The sequence below is a fragment of the Lissotriton helveticus genome, chromosome 4_1 (genome assembly GCF_964261635.1).
Source record: "Lissotriton helveticus chromosome 4_1, aLisHel1.1, whole genome shotgun sequence".
NCBI lineage: Eukaryota > Metazoa > Chordata > Amphibia > Caudata > Salamandridae > Lissotriton > Lissotriton helveticus.
In genome coordinates this window covers 513,747,144-513,765,898 of record NC_136063.1, presented here as the reverse complement: position 1 = coordinate 513,765,898, position 18,755 = coordinate 513,747,144, and the positions used below count along the sequence as shown (strand labels likewise).

General features: G+C 44.5%; 1 protein-coding gene and 1 pseudogene across 1 annotated transcript in view; both read right to left on the bottom strand.

The window, feature by feature from the left end:
- Positions 1-18,755, bottom strand: part of TPD52 (tumor protein D52) — a 347,528-nt gene that overhangs the window by 231,944 nt on the left and 96,829 nt on the right. The gene's annotated exons all lie outside the window — the stretch shown is intronic.
- LOC144826816 (uncharacterized) overlaps positions 17,598-18,755 on the bottom strand; it is a 37,779-nt pseudogene continuing 36,621 nt past the window's right edge.

Genomic DNA, 18,755 nt, shown 5'->3' with positions numbered 1-18,755 from the left:
CGTACACATGTACTGGGCAGCAACGTTTCTGAATTGTGCTCGTAGATTTCCCGGTCCCTTAGTAACAATTGCAAGTTTAAGCCTTGTAACCTATATAACCTCCCAAACATCCCTCAACATTAAAAACGTTGTTGGCCATTCATCCCAATGGGAAGTAACAAGAGCCAACAAGCTAAAAACTGGAGATTTAAGCATGCAAGTGAACCATAATAAGCACTTCCATGATTTGGAACAAGTTGGGGAACTGTCCTTGATAAACTGACAGCAAGCGCCACCACCTATTATTCAATTCAGAATAGTTTTCTGTACATATATAAACCGATTTAAATCTGGAGTAAAACATGGAGCAAGATCTTTTGGTTATCTTCCCCATACGAATTATAAATCCTAAAAGCATGACGTCTAAGAGAAGCCAACACCAATCAATGTGATCCAGATTTCATTCAACTCTGTCATAAAACCCTTATTGTACTTCATGCATTGCTACCCCAAACATAGTAACTGAAAACCTCCAAAATGAGGTTGCAGAAAAAAAATTTGAATGTCAGCTGCTAAGGCAGGTTATGCGTCCATATGTAGAAGTTGTTCATAACAGTATATATGGTTCTTTTGACGCAAACCATTTACTGTAAAGATGAAGACTGAGAAATACACTGAGTTGTAACCTAAGCTTGCATTAATGACAGTGGTTCCAATATAAAAATAAGTATATATTTGGAAAGATAACAATAACATAACCTGTGTATCTGTAAAGCGCGTGTTCACCCATGGGCATCTTGGTGCTGAATAACGGATGTTTATTGTTACCCAACTCAATGGTACTCATTTTATTGACCTCAGAAGGGTGAAAGGCTGAGTGGACCAGTCGGGATTTGAACCTGTGGCCATTAGGTCAAACACAGGCACCTACAGTGGAGCTATAATACAATCTGTAGCCACTTATAATGCTGTTAAAATGTTCCTTTAGAATTGGCAAATACATGCAGATGAATAGAAGTGAGATTGGTGCTTTTATTTTGTAAGAAAAAAAAACAAAGTTACCAAAAAACAAATGTGCAAATTGGAAAACAAGTCCTGGCAAAGCCAAGAAGTCTCACCTTTATGAGATTGCCGAGCGGTTGGCTTTGCCAATTTTTGTTTGTCAAGTACTATTTACAAAAAAGAAAAGTAAAAGAAACAAGAATTGGCAAAGCCAAAAAGCCGCGCCTATGCACAAGCTTTTGGCATAGCCAATATGTTTAGCAATGTTGTACACCAGCTGTTCAGCACGGCTAAATGTTTGTGGGGGGTAAACGAGAGTGGAGTTGAGTGTTGTAAAGTGGAGTGTTGTAGAGTGGTGTGCATAGTAGAGTTGAGTGGCGAGGGTTGAAGAGGGGTGTCATGGAGTAGTGTACAGTCTTGGGGAGCGTCGTGGAGGGATAAGTGTCAGTGTGGAAGAACTACAGAATTGAGTGGAGTGGAGAATTGAGTGTCAGAGTGGAGTAGAGTGTCATTAAGTGGAGTGGCATTGTGTTTTGTGGATTGGTGTGGAGTGGCATAGAGGGTGTTGAGTAGAGTGTTGTAGAGTTGAGTGGCACTGAGTGGAGTGGCAAAGAGCAGAGTGGCGTGGAGAAGTGTGTCATAGAATAGAGTGGAGTAAAATATCATGGAGTGGCATAGAGGGTGTCGCGTTGAGCGTCGTAGAGTAGTGGAGTGTTGCATTGTGGAGTGGCATAGAGTGGAGTACAGGGTCAGTTGAGCAGAGTTTAATGGAGTAGAGCACCACAGAGTGGAGTGTTGTAGAGTGGCCCAGCGTGAAGTAGTGTAAAGTACGGTAAACAACGTTTACCATGAATTTTTCTCCCCGCAGGGAATCACAACGCGGTTGTTACAACGACTGCGTTGTGATTCCGCATACCATTACTCCGCAAGTCGGAACAACGACTTGCGGAGGGGGGAGGGAAGGTGTTGGATTTAAAATCCAACACCTTCCCTAGTGTCCACACTGACTGGAGTTGGAATAGTAAATTATACTATTCCAACATCCAGCGCCCCCCTCCGCAAGTCGTTCTTCCGACTTGTGAAGTAATGGTATGCGGAATCACAACGCGGTCGTTGTAACAATCGCGTTGTGATTCCCTGCGGGGAGAAATACCGCGGCATTACGTTACACATTCATAAAGTACAGTTGTGTAGAGTAGACTGGCGTAGCGTGCAGTGGCATAGAGTGCATTGGTTTTAAGTAAATCAGTCTAGAGTGCAGTGCCCGATGGCGTACAGAACAATGGCATAGAGTAGAGTGGCATAGAGTATAGTCCCCCTTTCTCGGGTACTGCTCGAGGCAACGACGGAGAGAGCGTGGCCTCATTTTTTCCCTGAGTTTGAGTCCAGGCGAGGTGAGGTCTTTTCCCCGGTAGAGCTGGATCACTTAAAGGATCTACCTACACTGAGGAGCTGTAACTAAAATATTGTATCCTTTCATTTACATCACATTTTTCAATTATTTTTGTATTTACACTTGGCAGTAGCAATGTTGTGAACAGAGGTCCTGAAGAAAGCCTTGGGTCTTCCCCATAGAGGCTGAAACATGTTGGCCATAAATGCAGTGATTTGTTCCATACTGCATTCTTGCACTGTTCGATCTGTTTTTAATTAGGAAGAGGGCATGTTTCTAATACAATTACTTACTGTTTTGTCCTCTATCTTATTTTAAACTCACCACACTTTTTTGTTGCACTGCACTTTTACCCATTTATTGATATTCACTGGTCACTAAGTGCTTGTGGGCAGTATTCCCGCTCTCAAACAGGGTAAGATTTGGTCTCAATGATCTAGAGACTCATTACCGCTGTAGGATGACCAGATGATAAAATTGATCATGCAATAGTTTGATGGGTATCCTAAGAACTGAGCGGGTTCTATTCACAATCATGACACTGTTCAGTTATTGTTTATCTCACTCTTAATGTTTGTTGTATCCATTCAGTTTGATATGGACTGAGGTTTTAGTATATATTCTTTTGCTTAAGACCCCTAGGTTTCTTTGTGATTATAGAGTATAGTGGCACAGAGTGGAGTAGAGTGGCTTAGAGTGAAGTGGCATGGAGTGGTGCAGGGCAGAGTGTAGTAGAACAGAGGGGAGTGGTGCCAGGTAGAGTGCAGAGGTGTAGAGTGGCATAAAGTAGAGTGGAGTAGAGTGGTGTAGAGTGGTGTAGAGTGCAGCGGTGTAGAGTTCAGTAGAGTGGTGCAGAGGCGTAGCGTGCATTAAGGAGTGACGTGGTATTGAGTGAGTAGAATGTTGTAGAGTATAGTTGTATAAAGTGCAGTGGTGCAGAGTAGTTGGTGCAGGTGCATTTCTTGAGAAAAGTGGTGTAGAGAGCACTTGCGCAGAGTGCAGTGGTTTAGACTACAGCAGCATAGCATAGACTGCAGAGGCGTAGAGTGGTGCAGCACTGAGTGTGGTAGAGTAGCGTAAAGTGCAGCATACGAGTGAATGGTACAATGCAGTGGCAGAGTAATGGCATAGAGTGGAGTTGTGCAGCGTTCATTGAAGTGGCAGAGTGGAGTGGTGCAGAGTGGAGTAGAGTGGCGTAAAGTGCAGTGCCAAAGAGTAGATTCAGAGTAAAGTGAATTGGAGTGAAGTGGTGCAGAGTGGGGTGGTACAGAGTGGAGTACAGTGGTTATAGAGTAGCGGCGTCAAGCGCAATGTTGCAGAGTGCAGTAGCATGGACTAGAGTAGCATAAAGTGCAGTGGCAGAGTCCAGTGGCACAGAGTATATTGTATCAGAGTAGAGTGACCCGTCGAGGAGTAGTGCAGGGAAGAGTGAAGTGCTATAGAGTAATGGCTTAGAGTGCAGTGTTGCAGAGTGGAATGGCGTAGAGTGGAATGGCGTAGAGTGGACTGGAGTGGTGTAGAGTGCAGTGGGGCATAGAGTGAAGTAGCATATAGTGTCATACAGTTCAGTGGTGCATAGTAGATTAGAGTGGCACAGAGTGTAGTGGAGTAGAGTGCATTACCATAGAGTAGAATAGAGTGGTGCAGAGTAGAGTGCAGTGGTATAGAGTAACGTGTCCCAGAGTGTAATGCTGCAGAGTGAAGTGCTGTAGAATGCAGTGGTGTAGAGTGGCATAAAGATGAGTGGTGCAGAGTAGTTCATTGGCATAGAGTGCAGCCATACAGAGTAGAGTGTCAGAGTGTAGTGTCGTAAAGAGCAGGCATAGAGTGGTGTAGAGAGCAGTGGTGCAGAATAGAGTGCAGTGACAGAGCGCAATGGTGTAGAGTGACGTAGCATGCGGTGCCATAAAGTAGAATGTTGCGGAGTATAGTGGCGTAAGGGGCAGTGGTGTAGGGTGCATTGGTTTTGAGTAAAGCACAGTTAACCACATCAGTGCTCATGACGGCTCCCGGCCGTCATGAGTCACTGTAGGCGTGAGCTCATGGCGGCCGAGAGGCGTCCGAACGCTGCCGCTCTGCCCACATGCTGTTAATTCTCCGCCTGTGCGGGAGAATTAATCAGTGCGCTGAGTTCTGATGGCTCCCGGCTGTCATGGGCACACGCCCATCATTATTTATGACGGCCGGGTGCTGTCATGAGTACCCTAGTGCCACGGCCAACCCCGCCCCCTCGCACTGCGGCAGAATTTGCGCCGCGGTGAAGACACCCAGTAGCCAGCATGATTGTCACATAAATCTTCTCACTTCAAGTAAGAGAAAGAAACATATGTGGGCTGTTTAATGGACTTAGAGGAAAGAAGTTAGACTAGACTCAATCACTAGAGTCCTCGGTTTCAGAAAACAGGAAGAGGACCTGCCAGTGGGGCACTAAATCTCCAGAGGAATCGGCAACGAGAGACAAATACATTCCTCTGTGACTTAGACTTATTAATAAAACCTATTAACATAATGCCTGCTTCGACAGTTTGGCCATTTAATGGCATTGTTTCTAGAGAGGTTAATGCCCTCGATCTTTGTAGGATGAAGGGCAGAGACGCCACTGCAGGGATTCAAAAATAATATGTGTCAGCAGTGAATGTTTAACAAAGCCAGGTGTCTGGCAAACACAGCAGAGGCTAGAGCAGATTATGTGCAGACATACATTTCCTGTGGAGCACTTAATGGCTGCTATAAAAGAGATGATGTGGACCGGGAAATGGATGGAGATAATAAACTACTGCACAGTCAAGTGAAGTGCGCTCTAGTGCGGAAGGTAATGGACTGCTACAAAGGTCAATGGGGTAAGTGAAAGAACCTCAGATCTAGTAGATGCCCCGCCATCGCCAGTAGTAGTATCATGTGAAAAAACAAGGACTGAGAAAACAGACTGCAAAAACACAGACTCAAAAACAGATTCGAGCAAAATCTCCTGTCAAAATATCTAAAGACCAAAACTCACTATTAAGCCTTCTCAACACATCTGTAGGGTTCATATTTACTTGTGCTCACTATTTTGGCAGTACATGTTTTTGGGCTACAATTTTTCATTGTATATCTGCACCTAGGCATAGACACCTAAATAAATGCATAAAAAGCACATTACAAGAAGCCAGAGAACTGCAACAAACTTCCAGTGAACTGGGAACGTGACGTGCACGGAGTCCCTGAAATCTCAGTGAAAAGGGATGAAAAGGCACCAGTGAAGATAGGGAGGGGTGGTCTGCAAAGACAAACAAGTCGTGACGGCATATTTGCTGCAACATTCTGTGATTCTGGGCATGTCACTTGCCTCTCCGTGTCTAAAAGAAAAAATAAAGAAAAAGCCCTGTTTACATAACTCTAGTTTTAAGACAGCAGATAAGATTGTGGCTTTTTTGAGGCAGCGCTGAATTCAGTGCATTTAGGGTTAATGGCAGAATGGCGCTACTGTTTTTCTTTATAAAGAGCTTTGCCGTTGCTGTGGCTTTGATCGCAACAAATCAGATTTCAGTCTTTAAGGGTGGACTTATTTTTAATTACACGACATTCCCTCAAGTGGATACAAATCCTGAAAATCATTAAGAAATTCACGACTAGCCTGGGAACAGGATGTGTACAGAGCCCTTGTAATCTCAATGAAGAGGTCTGCATTGGTAAACAAGCATGGACGGCGGTGCTGCTGCAACATGGTGTAATTCTGGGCAAGTCACTTATCTCTGTGCCTAAAAAAAATTAAAAAATAAAGAAATCCCCGTTTACAGAACTCTGAGCCACTAAAAACATTGTGTGAAATGTTCTTAGAAAAGGAAAAAAATAGTCCTTTAACAGATGCTACAATGGGTCAAGTGGAAGCATACAAGTAATGAGGCACTGCTCCCCTAGGAGTGAGCAACTGAAAAAAAGGATGGCACCATAGACAAACCAAGTGAGGATCTAACATTTGTCTGTAGCAGTCCCCACAAGGTTTAAAACCCATAGATTTTGGAGGGGACATGTCCCTATGTACACTAGGAGCAAGAGTTCAACAAAACGTTGAAAAGAGTGATAAACAAGTGGTAAAAAAATGACCACTGTAGATCTCCGGATCTGCGCTGTTGGCGCAGAAAGAAAAACTGATGTCAGCACATCAGGTGTTGCTTATATTGGTACTGCGATGTTCCTTCAGATGCAGGCAACACCACTGTGGAGCCGTTCTTAGAAAACTCTGCTCAAGATTTTCTGGATCCACTCTGATGGCTGGGTAATATTCTAAAGTGGGGAATCTGCAGTGTGAAGTCTCTATATATGCTTGAGACAAGACATTTTGTCCAGGGCAAAGTATGTGCCAGGGGTAGACAGTGACATTGCGGATGCTTTGTTTTGTTCACAGTGGAGAGATTCCATGGGTTATCCACAGAGGAGGACAGGGACAAGACACTCATGCCAAAGGAGAAATGGACAGTGCGAGACAGAGGTTGCTCCATCTGGTGGTAGGGTCTTTGGCAGTGTCCACCCGGAAATCATAAAAACAGGCGTGCAAATATTTTTTTTTTAACTGGGGCTCATTGGAGACTTGAGGGATAGGGGAAAGTCCAGGATGTAGTACAGATTATTTTGACACTGACAGAAAAAGGCTTCCGTGAATTACAATTGTTGGAAATTTGGTAGTCATTGCGTCCATGGGGAAGTTGCTCTGGATAAATGTAGAGTCAATGGGGGAACTGGGGAAGAGGATGCTGGAAGGTTGGGCCAGGCAGCGGGGTCATACATGGTCCAAGTGGAAGTCACTTACTTGATGGGTCTGTTAGCAGGTGATCCGAACTCTGCCAGCTATATGCAGCACAGAAGGGGAAATAATGTTGTTTGCTACCTTGATGACCTGGATTTATTTAGTGCTTACTGGGTGTCAGAACTGTTGGGGTCAGGGTGGAAAGGGTCTTCTATGGAAAGAAATGGTGTTACAGGATTCTGGGTTAAGGATAAGGCTGCGATGTTCTAAAATGGATCTGAGATCAATGGGAATGGCAGTAGTTTTGGCAGCCTACCTGGTGGAAGGTTTCCGTCCGGTATCATGGGTTATGAAACTACGGGTGCGTGGAGTATTACACGATTGGGAGGTATTCAGGTACGTTGACGGTGAGCAAGTGACTGCTGTCCAAATGCTGGCAATATTTTGGAAAGCGCTTGCTAGGCTTGAGTTTGTAGCAACAGAGTATGGCGCGCGTTCCTTTTGCTTCAGGGTGGCGACAGAGGTGGGAAAGAGCTTACCACATGTGCAACTAGCAAACATAAAGGTAAAACCTGATGCACCCTGATTCTAGCGAGAGATGATATAGGCAAGAAGCATCCAATGGACTAGACGGTTTAATGTCAATTTAGATGAAATGACTGAGGGCCTTAAAAAGGTTACAAGACCATCTCATTCTCCTCATCATTGTTATGTAACTTTCATTGTTTGTAAAGATGGCACAGTTATATTATTAAATTACCAAACAGGAAAAAGATCATTCATGGCATGGGGAGCTATATAAAAAGCAATAAAAAAAAACCAAGATTTTTTTCTAGCTAACATGTCAAGAATTTGTAATTCTATTAAGGTGTAGTGTAGTTCCTATATTCCCAATAGGCTCTGCGCATTGGAATAACAAACAGCAGTTTAGACCTAGGACTGAGGTCATCTAGGTCTCTACTGACTATGTTAGACTCAATTAGTTTTGCCAGCTAGCTCAGAGGTCACTAGAAACTTTCTCGAGTGAACAGGAAGGGGTTAACTTTCCTGAATAGACAAGAAGGGATTAGTTTCTGACAACCGCATAAACATGACAACTTTGCTCCCTCAGAATAAAGAGTATATCTCTAGGGTCATGTGAAAACAATAGACAGTTATTTCACTCAGTCAATCGTGCATGCTTAATTTCACCAGAGTGCAAAGAAATAGAGAGACAGACGTTTTCAATAACAGGTGTTATTTATTGAGCAGTCTTCTTTCTCATGCAAGAGAAATGAGTTGCCACAATTGCAATACTTATCATAAAGTAAAGTACGTACAGTAAAAGGAGTATTATAAAATAATACTGTAAAAGCATTGATATGGTTTCTTAGCCATATGATACTTTAAAATGGATAAAATATATACATACATAAAAACATTGACTAAAGTACTCAACTGGTGCTTCTAAGATACGCCTACCCCGGTGTACCTGACCTAAGCCTAATACGTGGGAAGGAGTAAGTAAGTTGCAGTTTAAGTTAAGTTGGTTTTTTGCCAAGAATCTGAATTAAGAATTCTCTTAAGGGTTTAGTCAGCTCCGTACCTTAGTAATAGAATGTAGGAGGTCTTGTATCTCTTTCTCAGGACTCGATCTCCCAGCAACCCGCAAGGGTGACTGGAAACACCGGAGCTGGATTTCTCGGCTTGAGAAAAGACAGCGTCTCTCTCAGTGCGTCAAATGGGAGGGTCGGCTTCCTTCGGCACTCGCATCAGCTGGGCGTCGGGCAAGTAGATAGCCGCTCTGCTCCAAACCACCATGTGTTTGCTTAAGGCAACTGTTGGTATATTTATACCTGAAAGGTGCAGAGTTTGACGTAAGGTTGGACATAAGACGTCACTAAGAACTAACAGTTCTTTCTGGACTCCAGGAGTTCTTGTGCAAATCAAAACAAAAGCAGGGGGATTTCCCGGGCTGCTGGAGGCTTGGTTTGTTTAAAGAACGCGTTGTACTTTCTAGGAGTCTATGGGAGTAGCCTTGCCGTATTTGGACTGCATGGGCTATGACTAGATATGGACATGATTCCTATGCCTTTATAAGGATATGTTTTGTTATAACCATATAAGGGCATGAATCGGGGATATCTTGATTAGTGTCCTAGATAGATTCACAACAAAGGACTCTGAAGCAAGGACTATGGTTTCTCTTTCTTCGCTGTTGATCAACATATTTACACAGCAGCCAACTAAAATTAAACATTTGAATAACGACATTTCCCAGTAATCCACAAGTGACGTAATCCACAATACACCCAATCAGATCATGCCTCTGCCGATATAATGACACTACTCCATATCTATTCCTCGTTCTTTGCCAGCGACGGTAAACTGTTTTATGAACTTGGATACACTGAGAACCGGTGGCCAGACGCAACTACCTACTCGACTGGCGAACTGGAGTGGAATGTCTTGCTGGAACATCCAAAAACTAGAACTGGAAATCGGTCTCAACCCAGTGGAACACTCAAATTAGTTTTCTGCTCTGAACTTTTAGGCGTTCGATTAGAATCTGGGGAACCAAGGAAGACACCACCGTAATTCCCAATGCCCTGCAGGGTAAAAACTTCTAAATATAATATAGTATCTAATACCCAAATCATGTAGCTTAAAGAAACATTACACATATATGAAACATTAGATAGGAAAACCATATCACATAAGAAAATAAAGTCCTGTGGGTTAAAGAACATTATGCATGAATACCTTATAATGAGAGTAAGTAACACACAATATCATCTTGTGGCGTAAAAGGTCAAAATTATTTAACAAAGTGAGGGTGGGATAATCCTCGCCCCAAGTCATTAAAAGAATTGGAAATACTTAGGGGCATATTTACAGGCCCCTTGCGCCGCTTTTGCGCCACCGTTGCGTCACTTTTGTGACGCAGCGGCGGCGCAAAAGATGCGCCAAGGTGCGGGGTATTTACAACGTGACGCATCTGGGAGATGCGTCACGTTGTAAAGCACTGCGCCAGAAGGAGGCGTTCCTGCGCAGGTCATTTTGGTGCCCATGCTGCGTCAAAACCCTGCGCCTGCTTGAAGCAGGGGTAAGGATTGACGCAGCATTGGAATAATAGGGCCCCCCGAGCATTGCTGGAGCTGCGTCGTGCTTGCGACGCAACTCCAGCAATGCGACACTTTTACGGCACAGATGCGTGACGCATCTGTGCCGTTTTTGCACCATGGTGCGCCGCATTGTAAATGCAGCGCAACCATGTTGGCGTAGGCATGGCGCATAATAAGTGGCGCATCCCTGCTGATATGCAGGGATGCGCCACTTATTGTAAATATGCCCCTTAATGCGTTTAATTGTTTTTATTCCAAGTCAGGACCGAAAGCTTTGGATTATGCTTTGGAAGCTGCTTAACCCAATAGAACCCGAACCAAACCAACTTGAAGCTGAAGGGTTTTAAACAATGAATCAGTACACCAGCTCAATGCTCGTGGAGATGAAGCCTAGGCTATGGCGATCACGGCCCTAATCTCCTGGACAGAGTACCTTCTCAATCTGGCGATATCCACACCTGCTTCTGAGTTATGATGACAGTCGATACATCCAAAACTCTACCCGAGACGTTCAGCGTTGGAACACCCAAACTGTTCAGCATGAACCAACACATAACAGAATGGTCAGTTACGTCGAAACCTGCAGAAGAAAAAGGAATCAACCACAGGGATATCTCACACATCCCTACTTGTCACAGGAGTAAAGGGAAAATATCCATTGGTCTGTCGCTCAGTTCAAGAAGATGATATATTGAAAGAGCTGACCGATAAGCCATCATGGAAACAGGTAAGTAGTCCATTGGAGTGTCCCTAGTGCTGGGATTACATGACCAAGGGAATCTGTACCCCAAGTAATCTCTAAACCAGAGCATAATACCAGCTGAAAACTTCTTTCAAGAGGAGGCATACCTCATATGGACAAAACATGATTATGGAATTGAATAGACAGAAGACAAATAGAGCTGAAGGTCTGAGGCGAAAAGGTGTTGTTGAGATACACCAGGCCACGAGATACGCTGGGACCTGAAGGGGACAATGACGCAGGTTCGCCAGCTCCATAAAGATTCGGGAGGGAAATGGAAACTGCATTAAAGCAAAGATTCTTAGAAGCGTCGCATAACAAGCGAGTGTTCCCTAATCGAGTAATAGCATCAGATCCATGTCAATAGAGCAAAGTATAAACTGATACTGTCAGGAACACCAGAAAAGGAGTGAAACGTAATACAGGGAAAAAAAACTTCCCACATGAGCAGGAAAGTGTCCAGGATGAAGACCAACAGGTTCGATATCCCAAGGAAAAGCTTCATTACTTGGGTGGACAGGCTGGTGTCAGGCAATCTGAAAAGCATTGGCCTGAGGCATCACAGATCACTAGGAAACCATGAGAAAAAGCCAAAACGATCAGCACCGCCTCTCGATGTTAAGAAAACGCTGTCTCACAGAATGTGTATGTAACAGCCAAGAAAGATAATGGCCATTCTCCAACGAACATGCCACATCGAGGTAAGGACACTGGTTCAATGTATCAGAAAGTAAGCTCTCTGCACAATTTGGCAAAGAGGATGTCATGCGAGGCCTACCGACCGCTGACAGAATTGGAAAAGGATGGGGTGAAAAAAGCACGAAAAGGGCACCTTGTACCAGACAGACACATAGAATAAAAAAACACCAAAAGTTCTGGCCCCGCCACTGGTATCAGAACAGACTATGACGGGAGAGCTACCCACTTTCAAAGAAAAAAAAAAGTTAACTAGGCGTGAATGCATCCCAGAAAATATTGAGAGCCAGAGTGGAGGCCTGAACTAACCCCGCAGTCGTGCCCGAATAGCCAATAAACTCAACTACTTTGAGTGGTAGTGATAAGATACAAAGCAAGTCATGTGGGGCCCAATGTCGCCTGCATGGAGAGCAGCGTCTTCTTGGGGCAGGAATAGAGTGCCAGTGGGGTCTAAAGTTAATAGGGACCTATCAGAAGACATGGCACGCACTGCAAATGCATGATGTGCCTGGTTAGAAGGGAAAGTCATCTTAAAGTGATCTGCTAGCATCACGGGCCAGGACCGGGGGGGAGGAGGGGGAGCCCGAACCATACTGCTTCTCACAGCCCGTAATGAGCTAGAAGGCTGCTGGGGAGCTTTTTGGACCGACTTCATAACAAGGCGCCCCAAGCTTCTACAAGGTTGTCTGCAAAGCGGCGGTTCTCTACCCCACTGTTATACTTGGCTTTTTCAGTGAGTTTATCCCCAGACTTTCAGCTTTTTGGCCTCCTGTTTTTGTTTGTTTTATGACTCTGGGCACTATACCACTGCTGATCAGGGCTAAAGTGCACATGCTCTCCCTGTAAATTGTGTTTATGGATTGGCATTTCCCATGATTGGCTTATTTGATTTACTTCTAAGTTCCTAGCTTAGTGCACCGTGTGTGCCCAGGGCCTGTAAATCAAGTGCTGCTAGTGGGCCTGCAGCACGGACTGTGCCACCTGAACAAGCAGCCTTTCAAAGGGTTCTCAGACCTGCCAATGCAGTGTCTGCACACAATTTTTACTGTCATGTCGACCTGACATGTTCACCCACTTGCCGGGCCCCAACCTTCCCTTTTCTTACATATAAGACACCCCTCAGCTAGGCCCAATGTACCCCTATGGGCAGGGTGCAGGGTATGTGAAAGGTAGGGCATGTACTGGTGTGTGACATGTCCTGATAGTGAAATACAGTGTATTTCTTTTTCACTATTGAAAGGCTATATGTCCCATAGGATCGAATGGAAGTTTATTTATAACATCTTATAACTATAACTTCCCATTGAGACATGGTAGAAAGACGAGTTTAGTATGCCTGTACTCAGAATATAAAAATGCATATTTTAGTAAAGATTATTTTTATATTGTGTGTTTAGAAATACCACTTTTAGAAAGTGGGTATTTTCTTGCTTAGCCATCCTGTGTGCCTCTGCTGGTTTGTGTATTGACTGTCTGACTTTGGAGTGGCAGGGGATGTGCATTCTCTTCAGACAGCCTCTGGGGAGGTTAAGGTGTGTCCTGCCTTTCCTGGAGGAGTCAGGGCTGGGCTGAATAGGCATGGTCTGCCTTGGAAAATGTTGTCTCCACCTCCTGCCAGGAAGCTGGACCAGAGAGAACAGAACTGGTTTAAACTGAGCACAAAGCCTCTCTGCCACAAGAGATCAAAGAGAAATTGAGTATAAATATTGGGGCCCAGACCCCAGGACTTTAGATTACTTCTGGACCTAAGAGGAACCTCTGCCAAGTAGAAGAGCTGGGGTAGCTGAAGTAGTACTGCCCCTTTGTTGTGTGCTGTGTGGGGATGGCCTGCAGTGGCTGTTTCTGACAAGGAGAGGACCAAGACTTTGCTGTGTGCTTGTGCAGTGCACGATGCACCGCCCCGACTCGCAGCGCAGCCCATCTCATCAAAGCTTCATCATCGCAGAGCCGATACCGGACGTGGGTGACTTCCCGAATCCATTGTCCCCGCATCATCGTAAGGAACGGACACCTCGATACCACTGTGACATCACGTCCCTAACAACAGTAAGGAACCGACGCCTCACCTCCCCTGCATCGCAGTAAGGAACCAACACCTTGCCTCCCCTGTGGTCGTAAGGAACCGACGCCGTCCGGCACCAACGAAGCATCAACTCCCAGACGCTGTGCACCGTCTTTGTTATAATCAATTACCAAGGTCCTTTGGGGTCCGTGTGTGTAACTGCGCAGGCCTGGCGCATTCAATCGCTCACCTTTCGGCCTCCTGAGCACCTGCGTCGGGTGCTGAATAAGCGACAGTGAGCCACGAGTGCGCATGTACAGACTTTACACAGTAGAAATCATATGAACATTGCAGGAAACAAGAAGATGTTCTTATCCTAGGGTGGAGCAGCAAAGATAGTGGAATATATGTGGCGTCCTGTCATATCGGCAGAGGCAGGACCTGACTGGGTGTTTTGTGGATGACATTATGAGTGCATTACTGGGAAATTTCGTTTTTTGAAACATTGAATTTTAATTAGCTGCTGAGAAAATGTGTTAATAAACAGCAAAGAACGAGAAAGCAAAATCTAAAGTTTCTGTTCCTGACAGAGTTTAATGTAAAACGAAACTAAATAATGCCAAGCATGAGATGTTGCATCACACCACATAGTTAAATAATGAAAATTAGGTCCTAGTTTTTACCCATTTCACATAACATGTATTTAAAAATACATTTCATTGAACTACATAAACTAGCTTAAGAATTAATGAGGAGTACTGTCTAAGCTGATAATCACAGAACTGAATTCCAATCTGCGGTGATTCAGGCGTTCATCATGGTGGGATGGATACCCACCAAGTATCATTAATATCTATAAAATGTATCTACTTTGCTTGTCTACTGGTAACATGACAACACTTGTTTTTTGTGTGCATTAACTATTTATAATAAACATTATAAAAAGCACAGGCATAATATTAAATACATACAAAATACAATTATTAATATCTTAACTCTGCTGATATTTAAGAAATATAGGATCTACAGAGAAGCAAGAAATTCTGTTCATCCAAATAAGCATTTACTTAAGGACCTCCTGGATGCTTTCCACATGTCTATACGTAGACGTAATAATTACATTCACTCTCCAGCACCTCTCTTAGAAGAAACAGGGAGTAAAGGTGCAGAAAAACAAGAGAGCAATATTGATCATTATTGTGCTGTATCACTACTTAAAAAGTGTGCAGTACTTTTTGCTTGCTGCTAGCATTACCCAGCCATGAGACAGGAATTCCAAAATATAAAGCAGCATAATTATTCTAAATACTGCACGTCTATTACATCACCTAGTTACGTATATAATGAAAGAACAAGCAAGTCAATAAGCTTGTCCGAATGAAACGTAAAAACAAATGCAAAAGACTTACATCTGTAAGAATAACCGGTTTGATGCATCACCTCATCCTGGCCTGTTTAACGTGCAGAGGGTCTTGAAGCAGAGGCCTACGGCTCTGTGATTCGGGGATATGTTAAAGTGGCACCCTTTAGGAAGATGCACAACGCCTTAGTAAGGTAACTATTTAATATCACACAAAGTGCCCCATTTCGGCCTCTACACTTAATTCACCTTGCAATAGGGTAGCTCATGTAGCCAATCTCAAATCGCTCCTGCACTGCTACACATTTGGTCTGTGGGCGGATTAGAACCCTATAGAAGCAAATTACTTTATGTAGAGCATGTATTTGTATGGTTCTTATTTAAAACTTAATTTCACTCGCTGAATCCGAAACAGCAATGGGAAAATCGTGGACTTTCGTTGGAAAGTCAACTGGTATGTAGAAAAGGATATACTGTTTTTTTTGTCATGAACCAGTGCAAAATTATTGAAAATAGCTTGAATTTTAAATGTACCCCAAAGTTTGAGCCATACAACATTCTGCCTTATGTAGCTCAGAATATGTGCATACGCGTTAGGCTGAGCATTGCACCCATAAAAAACATGGTCAACAGCCATTGAGATGATTTACATCCTGCTTGCAAAATTACTGCAGAAACTGACGAATAGGGATTGTTTCTTTCCCCAGTTTGCCAACTTCTATGGAAGAAACTGATTGTTAGGTCTCGTCTAGACAGTGCATGGGCTGTCTCTTCAAGGCATGCAGTATCTAGAATATGGGCTTTAAGCACCGCCCCTTTTTTAACTGGATATTTTTACTATCCTTTCTAAATGCCCGCTTTTCTTTGGTTAATATGCTTAATAGTTCCTCCTTTTCTACTTTTGTAACCTCTCGGTTACCTGTGTTCTTACTACTCGTCATGTTATTTTTAGGATACTTTGGGCACTCTTATTTTTTTTTTTTTTTTTTCCGTCTGTCTCTGCCTGTGCGTGTTTTGTTTACTTCATGCATGCTTAAAGGTTCCCAGCCGCTTCATTTGCTGTGCTTATTTTTAATGTGGGCTTTTCTTTCTGTAGCGTTCACTCGATCCTGTACACTTCATTTTAAGGAAGTTGCCAGATCAGCATTTCCGAATTTGTAATTTTGTTGCATTCTATTTCAAATCACCATTGGTTTTCATTTTTTTTTTTTAGTACACACCGGAGAGCCGGCTGAGACTCAAACCCGGTCTCTCTATTGAGGACTCCAGGAGAGGGCATTTTGTTATTGAGCTAAATTCCAGGCTGACAAGCCCTTGTTTTTTGATGCCCTGTAAACTGGGCTGTTAATCTTGGTCGGGTGGGAGGGAGTAGACAGCCTCTCGCTTGAAGAAAACTGTGGGGGCAGAGCCTGCTTCCCAGCCCCACCGCAGCCGCCCACAACTCAACTTCTTACCCCTCCCTTCTCAGCTCTGACTCGTCTGTTTCTTAAACTCAGTTATCATTTCTTTTTTAATCGCCTTATCTCCTATGCAGGGTGCATACCTCGCAACACTAGCGAGCCCAGGCTGACTCTCACCATGTTAAGAAGTTAAAATGTGGACTGCTTGTTTCACTTGTCTTATGGTGGTGAATATCATTTTGCTTTTGTATCCTTGAAACAGAATCAATTTCACTAGAAGCTGGCAGTAAACAGTGCTGCGGAGCGAAGAGACTATGCACAGCTGAGGATAAACTCCGGGATCATCTCTGGTCGGCCACCTACGCGGAGTACACCAGCAACAGCAGCAGCAGCAGCAGCAGCAGCAGCAGCCACTGTGCAGACTATCCATCCCACACAAAAACTGACAGGTGTTTCCTAAGTGCCCCCGGTAAAATACAATAACCGCTTTGGGCGCAAAAACCAGAGTGGCTGCGTGTGGGTAACCATCATTGTTCGCCCTGGACTAATGCGTGTGCCGGTCACTGTCTCAGATTGTGGGAGGGAGTGTGTAAGAGACTGCTGGTGATTGGCTGAAAGGCGATTGAGTATGTTGGGACACTGGACAGTGAGGTGCTGGACCGGGGGGGGGGGACTCCAAAGTGAGCTTTGATTTATACCCCATTGTCAGTCTCTGATAGATGCATAACCCTGTAGTTTCCAAGTCATCAGAATACGTAATTTGTTATTTATTTTTGGCCTTTCTGCACACAAGCACATATCAATACTTAATACACCACAGCAGCTCAAAGTTCTTCACAGTGCATAAAATGAATGATGTTTCACAGCCAAACACCCGGAGAAAGCCCTTTTTAAGCATTTGTTCGGGAGATGCCGAACAATAAAGTGCCAGGTGCTCATTCTAGACTAATACCCATATCAGCCCTTCCACTACTATGTCTTCTCTGTACTAACAGCTAATACCTAGAAAGGGAACATGGCTACAGCAGGACACGAAGATGCAGCCCTCTCTCCCAGACCCCACCAATTGTATCCCACTGCACCTGGAGCCAGAGTCATTTCTACCACTTTAATAAATATACAGTGTGCAGGCTGGAGGGGTATACTGTGGCAGGTTATGTGCTGCTTTTCTGCCCACTTACGATTCTGTTAACCTACAAGTGCTTGCTCATCTCTTCGAACTCCTCAGCACGCATCCAAATAGGCTTGTAGTCATTGTCCACAAATCCAAACTCTTTGACGTGGGCCCAAGTCAGGATCCCCTTGTACAGAGTTGCCGCTTCATTGTATTTGGTTTGCTTCAGATAGGAGGCCAGGTTGTTTTTAGTCTTGGCAACATTAGGGTCATCAGATACCAGTCAGGATATGTAGCTCTCCAATAATGTTCCACCTCCTTGTATTTCCCCCTGGGTTTGGCACAGTAGTGCAAGATTATTCAGCCGATTCATCACATCAGGGTGGTCCTTGTGAAAATCTTCTCACGGACCTCCAGCGCCTGCTTGCACAGAGGCTCTGCCTCCTTCTACATCCTCCTCTTACCATACAACAATGCCAAGTTATTCAGTGTTGCTGTCACCGCAGGGTGGCTCTTCTCTCGGATGGAGAGGGCATTGTTCAGGAGATAGGCCGAACTCTTTGTACTGATTTCATCCCTGTAGACCAGCACTAAGGTGTTAAAAATGGTGGCCACATCAGGATGGTTATGGCCGGAGATCTTCTCCAGGTCCTCTGATGCTCACTTGCAATGTTGCACAGCAATCTCATAGCAGCCCCGAGAGGCATACTGGATCAGCAGGTTAAGCGCTTGCAGGCAGACTGGGATCCCGTAGCCTCCCTTTTGACCCGCAGGAGCGGCACTTCTGTGTAGGTGAGGCGTCCTTGGCCATTATCTTCCTACTCATTTGGAAATAGATCGACTAAGGTCTCTTTGGTGGAATCTCCCTTCTCCTCCGAAGATGTCCTCATTTTACTTCTTGAGCTGGGTCATGAACTCCACAGGTTTCTTCTCCTTCAGCTGGGCCACCGTCTGCTCACTGTGCTGCAGCTTCTGTTGGGTGTTGGCCAGCTCATCCTGGCGCCACTGGTTCTCCTGGCACAGGCATCGAACTTGCGCCCGCAGCTTCTGTTTCTCTGACTCCAATGCATCTGTCCGACAAGGCATCATCACCTGTGCTGCGCCAAGCCCCAGCTCGATCATTTCCACTGACTTGCACAGGAGGCTAGACTTCTTGTGCACCTGCAATAGCTTCTACAGCTTCTCTTCTCTTGGGTAAACCATTGTGGACATGCTCTGAGGGCCTCACCTGCTGTGA